The 11,233-nt window shown below is 47.5% G+C and overlaps 1 long non-coding RNA gene across 1 annotated transcript in view; it reads right to left on the bottom strand.

Moving 5' to 3' along the window:
• Positions 1–268: 268 nt before the first annotated feature.
• LOC141264515 (uncharacterized) overlaps positions 269–11,233 on the bottom strand; it is a 114,857-nt gene continuing 103,892 nt past the window's right edge. The window contains exon 3 of the long non-coding RNA XR_012319980.1: positions 269–394. This is a non-coding gene — a long non-coding RNA (uncharacterized lncRNA). The remainder of the gene's footprint in view (positions 395–11,233) is intronic.

Raw genomic sequence — 11,233 nt, 5'->3', positions numbered from 1 at the left:
GCTGCTATCACAGTATCCATATGGGCTACCTGGCTAGAGAGAATAAGAGGAACCTGACCGACTTGGAAGTTGTACCACAAGTACTCCTACTCTAATGCCTTTGGGTACAAAGAGTGGAGATCTGTAGGCTGACTCAGCTCTTCCAATGGTCGTGCTGTCATTCTGTGACCTCTTGTTACTCTTGGAAATCAATCACTACCCTCTTCTGCACTGAACACCAATTACAAACAGAAAGGAACCAAAGTATACTTACCTGCCCTTTTTCTATCCTCTGGAAAACTCTTTCCTCACAAACTACCTCTTAATAAGTCAATAGTTTTACTCTTAATTCAGTTGTTGGGACACCAGGTGCCTTCTGGTTGTGGTGACTCTTCACAGACTCCAAATGGACTACCTGGTAGAAGAGAATAACAGGATTCTGGTTAACTTGGAACTTCTCCATCTTTGGTGGTTTTGGGTACAATTAGTGGGAATCTCTAGGTAGACTTGGCTCTTCCACTGGTTTTGCTTTCAATTCATGACCTATGAATCATGTTGGAAACCAAAGTACCATTCTTTTCTCATCTCTAAATCCCGTACAGAACACCAACTACACAAAATAGAGAACCATCAACACTGCATTGCCCTCTTCCTGTCCTATGCCAAACTCTTGGTTCAGGATCCAACTCTACTGAAACTGCCCTGACTAAAGTCACCAACGACCTACTAACTGCCAAATCCAAGCGACACTACTCTGTCCTCCTCCTCCTGGACCTGTCATCTGTCTTTGACACAGTGGACCATTCCCTCTTATTACAGACTCTCTCATCTCTCAGCATCACAAACTTGGCCCTTTCCTGGATCTTCTCATACCTAACAGACCGGACATTCAGTGTCTCCCACTCACACACCACCTCCTCATCTCACCCGCTATCTGTCGGTGTCCCCCAAGGCTCAGTTCTAGGACCCCTGCTCTTCTCCATCTACACCTTTGGCCTGGGACATCGCATACAGTCTCACGGCTTTCAGTATCACCTCTATGCTGATGACACACAGATCTACCTGTCTGGACACGATATCTCCTCCCTACTAACCAGAATCCCACAATGTCTGTCCGCTATCTCATCCTTCTTCTCCGACAGATTTCTAAAACTTACCATGGACATCATCTTTCCACCATCTCACTCAACCCCCCCCAGCTGACGTATCCATCAAGTCAATGGCTGCCCACTCTCCCCAGTTCCGCAAATTCGCTGCCTCGGGGTAACCCTGGGCTCTAATCTCTCCTTCAAACCACATATCCAAGCCCTTCCTGCTGACTCCAACTCAAAAATATCTCCCAGATCCTCAACCATGTATCTGCAAAAACACTAGTGCACGCCCTCATCATCTCCCGCCTCAACAACTGCAACCTCCTGTTCTGTGGCCTACCTTCTAACAGTCTCGCACCCCTTCAATCTATCCTAAACTCTGCTGCCCGACTAATCCACCTGTCCCCCCGCTATTCCCCGGCCTCTCCTCTCTGTCAGTCCCTTCACTGGCTCCCCATTGCCCAGAGACTCCAGTTCAAAACCCTAACCATGGCATACAAAGCCATCCACAACCTGTCTCCCCCATATATCTGTGACCTAGCCTCCCGATACTTACCTACACGCAACCTGCGATCCCCACAAGATCTCCTTCTCTACTCCCCTCTTATCTCCTCTTCCCACAATTGTATACAAGATTTCTCCCGTGCTTCCCCCCTACTCTGGAACTCTCTACCCCAACACATCAGACTCTCGCCTACCGTGGAAACCTTCAAAAGGAATCTGAAGACCCGCCTCTTCCAACAAGCCCACAACCTGCAGTAACCACGGCTCCACCTTACCGCTGCACGACCAGCTCTACCCTCACCTACTGTATCCTCACCCATCCCTTGTAGATTGTGAGCCCTCGCAGGCAGGGTCCTCGCTCCTCCTGTACCAGTCGCTGACTTGTATTGTTCAAAATTTATTGTAATTGTTTGTGCTATGTATATCCCTTTCACATGTAAAGCGCCATGGAATAAATGGCACTATAATAATAATAATAATAATAATAATACTGCACCTTGTTCTGTAGATTACATTTTCACACCTAAATTTTCATGTTTAAAGGAAAATAAGGGTCAAAGGAGTTGTCTGCTGGGGGTCAAAAGAGTTGTCAGCTGGATTAAGGTTGATCACAGGCTGTCCTACTGCTGAGAATATGAGCAATTAGCTCTAATTATTAAAAAAAACTGCCAACAAATAGTCAATCTACCTGCAGCACCACAACACGTCAAATAAAGCATTGCAACACTGGAACCAATAGACCAACTGTCTACTACCAGGTCCTCCAAAGGAAGAGATACTCTTAGAATTAAAAGTCCTTCCCATTTAATTATTGGAGGTAATAAACAAGGGCTGCTCTATCAGAATGCCCTAATAGTGTGTTACTCACCTGTCCCAGTTACAGTGCCTGGCCTTGCTCTCTTCTGCTATGGTCAGGTCCCTCTGTACTATTGTAACCTGGCAAGCATCTCATTTGTCATCACCTAAGGTCTGAGTTGCCAGAGTATTCAAGAAGTATAGCATCTTGCTACCACATGCTTATAGGAGTTAAACTCATTTTCCTCCAGACACTGCTCCAGCCAAGTGGCTGTTAATCCTCCTGCATCTCCTGCCTGATTTCCAGCATCCAACTACTACTTCCTAGATCAGTCCAGTGAATCCTGTTGCTATTGCTCTCTGTCTATGTTGATAAGTTCCGCTGAGTCAAGCTACAAGTTATAAACTCATTTCTGCTATCGAAGTAACTGTTTAAGTATTAATTACTACTTTCTTGGTGCTAACACACGCTACATCTCTGCTGATCCTTTGGTTAACCATATCTCTGCTGCAAGATATGTGCTTTTGTGGCGCCCCTGAGGGTTCGGTCGCCACAGGGGTATTGCATCTCAACCAGAGGTGTGGTACCTCACTCTCAGGTAAGGAAGGAGTATGGCTCAGTACCCTAACACCAGCATTCACTACACCACATTTCCGGGGGACTGGGCGAGATTGCTCCTACGGGAGAACACAGTCCCTGGTCCCTGGCTGGAGTGGGGGGGGACCACCTAGAGAGGGGGAACCATGTAGTGGATGGGGTGGAGGAAGTAGAAAAGGGGAGCATTTGCCGGGAGCAGCATAAAAGGGGATGGAACCATCTAGAAGCAGACAGTCTGAGGTGGGGAAGTGACAGAGCAGGGGCTCTGCAGGAGCTCTGCTCCAGAGGCGGGCCTAGCCTGTGAGGCCCAGGACTGAAGGAGAAGGAGAGAGGAGAGAGGAGCAAGGAAGGCTCCAGAAGGACAGAGGGGATCATAGGGGTACGGGCAGTGCTGGAGGCCACCCGTACGCCCGAATCTGCAGGAACGTGGAAGGATCAAGCCGCAGAGGGGACCGGCCCCTTAACTAGTCAAAATACTGCAAGTCTAACTAGCAACCGGAGGTGGCTGTACTTTCAGGGTGCAGTTGCCCACCACCACAGTTAATACTCGCCGAAAAGGCGGCCACAGAGGGTCCAAGGGACTGCAGGTCGCCCGCCAAGACCCGAGGCCACCGGATTGGGACACTCACTGTGAGGCACAGGGCAGGAGCGAGAGAGCCAGCGCAGGAAGATGACTGAGGAAAGCACACAGAACGGGGTCCTGATAAATACTCTGGAAGTACCTGAGGGTGGACTGAACCCCTCCCTGAGTAAGCACGGAATGACGAGGGCCGTTACACGGGTCCCTGTAACTGCAACAACTGTGAGTAAAGACCCTGGGACTGCACTGCACTGACTCTCTGGTTATTACTGACACCCTGCACACCCACTATCATCCACACACTGCCCTGAAGCTAACTCTTCCTGTGGGGAGTTATACCACCCTTGCTTCAAAACCATCAGCTTCAGAGGACTGTTCCGCAGCGGCGGCGCCTATTAGCCGCATTCCACAGGTGGCGTAGTCGGACATTATAAAAACCTATACTTATCATTCCCCTTGGATTGATCGCCCTGGGTCACGGTCCGGGTCACCGCCACAGTGACTACAACCCCCAGCATCTACCGGCCCGGCACCGGGTACCCCACGGCCCAGGGGGCGCGTCAACTTTGGCATAGTCGGCAAGATTTCGTGCCCGTTGCCACCGGGTACTGTGCGCCTTCACGAACTGTGTTGCATACCGTGGTGAAGTTTTCCTGCCAATTGCCGCTGTTTCCCGCCATTGTCCGCCATTTCTAGGTCGTCGTGCGGGAAGAAGAGGGGCGTAACCGCTGGAAGTGCGCGAAGCCCGAGCCCCGCCTCACGCACTGACGCAGCGCCAGGTCCTGGAAGGAGCCCCAGCGAGCGCTGACGTCAGACTCGTGCGACGCCAGGTCCTAAAAGGAGACCATTGCCTGCAGAACTGCGGCCTACGAGAAGCAAAGTGAAAGAAGGTAGGCCACGGTTCACTAGGGGGGAGGAAGACGCTGGACATGGAGGGAAGTTCAGCCGCAAGCGCGACCGCTGCCACGGTGATGCCATTCTCCATGCCATATATACCGGGGGCGGCGTGGTTGCCCCAGTACTCAGGAGAGTCGCACACCCTGAGCGACTTTGAAGAAAGACTGCGCAGTCTGTTTAAAGTGTACCCCCTGTCAGAGGAGCAGAAAGTCAGCATCCTCATAGGCCAGCTAATCGGTGCAGCACAAAGAGAAGTGAAGTCCTGGCCAGGCAGAGACAAAGGCACTGTAAAAGAGATACTGGCTCAACTAAAGGACACCATTGACACCCGCACTGCAGCTGAAATAAAAATGAAGTTTTACGGGTGCAAGCAAAGGGTGCAGGACAGTGTACGGGACTATGCTTTAAACCTGCAGGAGGCGCTGCGGGCCATCAAACAGGTAGACCCCGACAGTGTGCAAGATGAGAACAAATTGCTAACTGAGCAGTTTATTGAGGGGCTCATGTCCAGCGCTCACCGGACACAGCTGCGCATGATGGCTATGCAAAACCCTGATCTGGACTTTGCACAATTTAAAGACAGAGCCATCCGGGTGCTGCGGGAACCAACACCAGGTGGCGCTACATCCCATCGGCGCCCAGCTATCACATACCACCAGGAGGTGGCATCCTTTTCCCCAGAGCCTGTAGGGGCTGATGCACAGACTCTAGACCATGCCCCGTCTACAGACCTGCACCTTCAGGTCCAAGAGCTGACTAAAAGTGTGGTTGCATTAACCAAAACTGTGAAAACCATGCAAGTGTCCCCAAAGGCTGAGGACCCGGCAGGGTCAGTCGGCAAGGATTAGGAGTGTCCCCGGCGGGAACTCCATTATTGAGCTCTCTGAACTTGAACTGTAAATAATGACCTGGTTGCAGATCGTGCTGCAACCTGTTGAAGAATGTTTGAAAAAAAGAAAAAAAATATGTTTTATATGTGAAGATGTGTTTGTGCAACGTTTACGAAAATGTGCCTCCCATAAAGGGAAGAAGTTTTATGTTTATAATCTTCTATGTGAACGCGTTCTAAAATTTTTTGCATGTCTTAAAATGCTTTGTCTTTTGCTCTGTTCCAGCCCGCGGATGTGCTGTGTTTTACCAGGGGTGTGTGTGGCGCCCCTGAGGGTTTGGTCGCCACAGGGGTATTGCATCTCAACCAGAGGTGTGGTACCTCACTCTCAGGTAAGGAAGGAGTATGGCTCAGGACCCTAACACCAGCATTCACTACACCACATTTCCGGGGGACAGGGCGAGATTGCTCCTACAGGAGAGCACAGTCCCTGGTCCCTGGCTGGAGTGGGGGGGGGACCACCTAGAGAGGGGGAACCATGTAGTGGATGGGGTGGAGGAAGTAGAAAAGGGGAGCACTTGCCGGGAGCAGCATAAAAGGGGATGGAACCATCTAGAAGAAGACAGTCAGAGGAGTAGAAGTGACAGAGCAGGGGCTCTGCAGGAGCTCTGCTCCAGAGGCGGGCCTAGCCTGTGAGGCCCAGGACTGAAGGAGAAGGAGAGAGGAGAGAGGAGCAAGGAAGGCTCCAGAAGGATAGAGGGGATTCTAGGGGTACGGGCAGTGTTGGAGGCCACCCGTATGCCCGAATCTGCAGGAACGTGGAAGGATCAAGCCGCAGAGGGGACCGGCCCCTTAACTAGTCAAGATACTGCAAGTCTAACTAGCAACCGGAGGTGGCTGTACTTTCAGGGTGCAGTTGCCCACCACCACAGTTAATACTCGCCGAAAAGGCGGCCACAGAGGGTCCAGGGGACTGCAGGTCGCCCGCCAAGACCCGAAGCCACCGGATTGGGACACTGACTGTGAGGCGCAGGGCAGGAGGGAGAGAGCCAGCGCAGGAAGACGACTGAGGAAGGCACACAGAACGGGGTCCTGATAAATACTCTGGAAGTACCTGAGGGTGGACTGAACCCCTCCCTGAGTAAGCACGGAACGACGAGGGCCGTTACACAGGTCCCTGTAACTGCAACAACTGTGAGTAAAGACCCTGGGACTGCACTGCACTGACTCTGTGGTTATTACTGACACCCTGCACAACCACCATCATCCACACACTGCCCTGAAGCTAACTCTTCCTGTGGGGAGTTATACCACCCTTGCTACAAAACCATCAGCTTTAGAGGACTGTTCCGCAGCGGCGGCCCCTATTAGCCGCATTCCACAGGTGGCGTAGTCGGACATTATAAAAACCTATACTTATCATTCCCCTTGGATTGACCGCCCTGGGTCACGGTCTGGGTCACTGCCACAGTGACTACAATCCCCAGCATCTACCGGCCCGGCACCGGGTACCCCCCGGCCCAGGGTGCGCGTCACTTTCATATACGCCTCTGATATTCCTGCGGTTAACCGTATACCTGCTGCAAGTTACCTGATTGCATATACTGTACGTCTCTGCTGTTCCAGTATTTATCTGCCCTCCAGCTGCATCTACAGCTTACAGCTTCACTTTCCCATCTGCCATCCTGCATATCCAGCTGTCCTGGTCCTTGCAGAACAACTTATTATCTGGCAAGTCCAGTTCTGCTGCATCGTCACATCCATTCCGTGCTGCTCAGCCTGCCCTAAGGCTTAGAGAATCCACCTCATCAGGTGATGACAAAACATTAGGTGTTTGAAAATACTTTTTCAAAACCAGTCAATACTTTCAATGTCAATTAATACAAAATCATAGACACACTAGGCCTTTTAGTGGTATTATAAAATTTTGATGTCTAATCAAGTACTCCAACATAACCAGTCTGATAAAGGTTACGTGATATAACATAAAAATATGACGTACTTTTGGATTTTATATACCTCCTAAGTATTGTATTTATGCATCTTTTATGCTCCTCATGACAGTATCCATATTAGATCTGTAGCTAGATGACATGAGAAACTTCTGGGAATCTCCAGTGCATTCACGATAAACAATGGCAGAAGATGTAAGATGAACACACCGATGTGCTGTACACTGGATTTATTCCAGGAAAGGATTACATCACTAGCAAGACTGAAGAAACTTCAAAATAACAGCAGACAAATCACAGAAATGATAAAGTCCAGTTTCGCGGCTTGGGTCTATTTGCATTTCTGTATGTCAAACTGTGTAGACAAAGACGACAACTCACCACACTTTTATGGGTGGAGGGCTCACTGTTCCATTCACCATAAAACTGATATACGTGAGAATACCTGCACATCATAAACTGCAAAATTACAATAAAAATCGTGTTATAAATCACCGGTTTTATGGATAGAACTTCTTTTTAAGTTCTTCACTTTGACCAGAGTGTTGTAAAGTTTGGCCCGCTTCGATTGGACATTTATGAACTCCTTTTCTAAAAGTGAGAGGCGGAAAAAAAAAAGTAGTGGGAAAAAGTTCAATTTTGAGATTGACTCTATAAAATATTGTGTCAAGTAGAAACCACAGCTCAGTATAATGATTTTGGGAAAATCTGAAATAAAAATATTGATTTAACCTGAATCAAATTCATGGAGTCACCTTTTAGTTGACAGTGTCATCTATTGATTATTACTAGTGGAACTGTTAACAAGTTTTGTGGTCTGGCAGGCTGGTGGTTGATGTGAAACCTCGAGTGATGTCATCATGGCACTGTGATGTTATCATCAATATAAAATACTTGGGTTTAATTGTGGGACAGACCCTTCAAGTTAACTACAGGGTTTTGCACTATATTCTTCCCTTCATTAGGAATATACATATTTTCTGTCTCACGTGTGGAAATAAAACAACCTCCCAAACCCATATTTGCCTTCCCACCAGATACCAGGTACCTTTTTGCCCAGAACAGAGAGCTGATATTAGCGCAGACAGCTGAGGGCCCCTATACAGTAACACAGTGTGTAGACCCCCGCTTTCCTGGCATATATCCATAAAAATGCACAAACTGATATGTTTTATTGTTTAGAAGAGATAATAAAGATATTCACTTTATTAATATTTTTAATTGGGTGGACTAAGGCTATTTTCACATTACGTTCAGGCTTGTTATTGGCTCCTTCTGGGCTGCTGTCTAAAGCCTTGAAAAACTGGAGTTGGGCAGAAACCCCAATGGAGCCATTCACTATAATGAGGCAGATGGAGTAACTTTGCACCCTGTTTGGCCTTTGCTTCGCCAGTGTCTGCCATTTTTAGGAGGACACAAAAGTGTGGTGGGGGGCCAACTTCAATCTTCAAAGAAACTTCCTTTTTCCTACCACCACTAAAAACGAGGTACCTAACTAATCATCCTTCCCAATAGACAATCTGAAATATAGTCATCAGCACTTTCCTCCAAAACCAATAACACCAGATACTGATTACACATTACTGTGTATTCCATATTGATTTCGAGCCTACTAATAGGTTATCTTGGAAGGAAATCCCCTTTAAGAAGCATGTATACCTCTATCCAAAGTGACTAAAGAGCTCATCCTTTAGCCTCCAAAATAGTTAACCTTGATGACATTCTATTGCCTTTAGTTACAGTAGGAAGAGCAGCTCTGATGTACAAACAGCTCGGGCTCTACATAGGTGTGACGCCAGTCACTAGTCATGGACAAGCCGTGAGACTGGGTAGTCAAGAGGTCTGAGATCAAAAGCCAGGAGGATACGTCATAGACAGAGGGGTGAAACAAAGGCATAGTCAGGTAACAGTCCGAGGTGAGAATTCCAAGAAGGAGGCGGATCCCGACAAAAGGGCTAGGCAAACGGATGGTCAAGGCAAATTCAAGGTTGTGCAGCAAAGATCAGACAATAAGACTAGGAGCACAGAGAAAACACACACCACTTGAGTAAAGCTACAATTGGCAGCAATCTAAGATGGAGAGCTGGCTAATTAGCCAGGTAGTTACTCTGAACAGAAGACTCATGAATGAAGCCCCGACACACCCTGGCCCTGATTGGACGGCTAAACTGTCACTCAATACACTGACAGTTCAACATGCCCCAGCATCTGATTGGACAACTGAACTGTCAATCACCATACTGACAGATCACACGTCCCTGTGCTAGATTGGACGGCAAAATTGTCACTACGTCCAGACACACTAAAAGGAGGAATCGTGACAATAGTGAAATTATATCTTAAACACATGTAATGTCTTAATATTTTAAATGGAGCAGTGTATTTAATAAAGATAATGGTAGTTGAAATATCACCCAAACCACAACATATCTCAAAACACAGAAGACATAAAGACGCTTTTTACACGAGTTCTTTGTTGATGAGTCAACACACAGCTCAGATACTTCCAATAGTTCTCAGCAATTCATCAACTCGGTACTGTGATCCGTTCCAGAACAGAAGGTTTTATTACTTTCTACATCAATACATTCCAAACGTAATAAATTGTCTGTGTCACATTGATCTAGACCTCCTCGTCTGTGAAGACGATGTAGGTGAGAAAGGCCAGGGAAACCTTGCTAACATCTTAAGTACATGTAAGACTTTATTGTAGCTGTTGTATGAAATCTGGTCCAAAAGTAAAATATAATTTACTCATTCAAATTGATTGGGTTACAGTAAACTACCTAGTAGAGATGAGCGAATCTTACAAAAATTTGTATTCAGCAGTTCGCATGAATTCTCCAAGAAATTTGATTCACATCAAATTTATTCAATGTGAGTTGAGTGTACATAATTGTGCTCATAGCTCTCTCCAGACCCCGGAACATAATAAAATATGTAAAAATAAAAGAAACAAAAATCATACTCACCTATCTTGCCGTGCAGTCCTGCTCTGGTCACCTTCTTCGGTCTGGTCATCAATGTGGTCTTCTCTGGGCTATCTTCAGCATCTCCTGCCCTGGCTAAGCTATAACATTTTTGTGTCGCGATTCACATTATGACATTGCATGGCGAGTGTGGCATCTTAGCTAAGGAGACGTCAAGGATATCGGGTGTTAAAAGATGCCAAAGATGTCCTGGTACTTAGAAGGCAGATGAAGGTCGAGTGTAAATTAATATAAAAACATTTTTTACCCCCTTCCCAATCCATCTGAATCCAACCTCTCTTTTGGTGTATTTGCACAAACTGAAACAAAAAAAAAGGGCAATTTTTTTCAATTCCAGGTGAATTAGATTCACTTTTGAATTGACTCACTCATTTCTTTTTTACTTAAAGGGATATTCCCATCTCCAATATCCTATCCCAATATGTAGTAGATGTGTGGCGCCCCTGAGGGTTCGACCGCCACAGGGATGCTGCACTTCTTTAATGGAGTGTGGTGTTCCTCCTCTGAGGTAAGAACAGTGTGATAGTTGTGACCTAACCTTTTGCATCCAACACCACACTTCTCCACCAGAGGGAGCTAGTATGCACTAGGTGCTGCTCCCCTGGTTACAGGGAGACTGGGGAACACAAAGTGGTAGGAAACAGTTAGTGGGTGAGGGTGGAGGACTTACAAGTTAGTGACACTTTAGATTTTTATATTTAATTGAAAGCCATTTTTGATCTTGGTCCTTCGTCTCTGGCAGTCTGTCTGTCAAGCGGTCTTGTTGCCAGTTTTTGGTGCATCTTGGCACAACCTGGCTAGTCTGCCTTGGTTGCTGTGTGCTGTCATGTACTGTGTGTTAATGTGACCTCCCTCCGGGAGCGCAGATCCTGTGTGGGCCTGCACCGGCAAGGGACACAGCCCTCGTACCCTGGCCTTGGGACGAGAGGTAGGTTGCAGACAAGGAATGTCTCAACCCGGCCGAGGACCAGGATCAAGAAGGCCCGGGAGCTTTAGATTGTGGCTCCCCAGCAAATGG

The sequence above is a fragment of the Phyllobates terribilis genome, unplaced genomic scaffold, assembly GCF_046119375.1.
Source record: "Phyllobates terribilis strain yellow unplaced genomic scaffold, ASM4611937v1 Scaffold_4__5_contigs__length_816908805, whole genome shotgun sequence".
NCBI lineage: Eukaryota > Metazoa > Chordata > Amphibia > Anura > Dendrobatidae > Phyllobates > Phyllobates terribilis.
The sequence above is the reverse complement of the archived record's forward strand: the minus strand, read 5'-3'. Positions and strand labels throughout refer to the sequence as shown.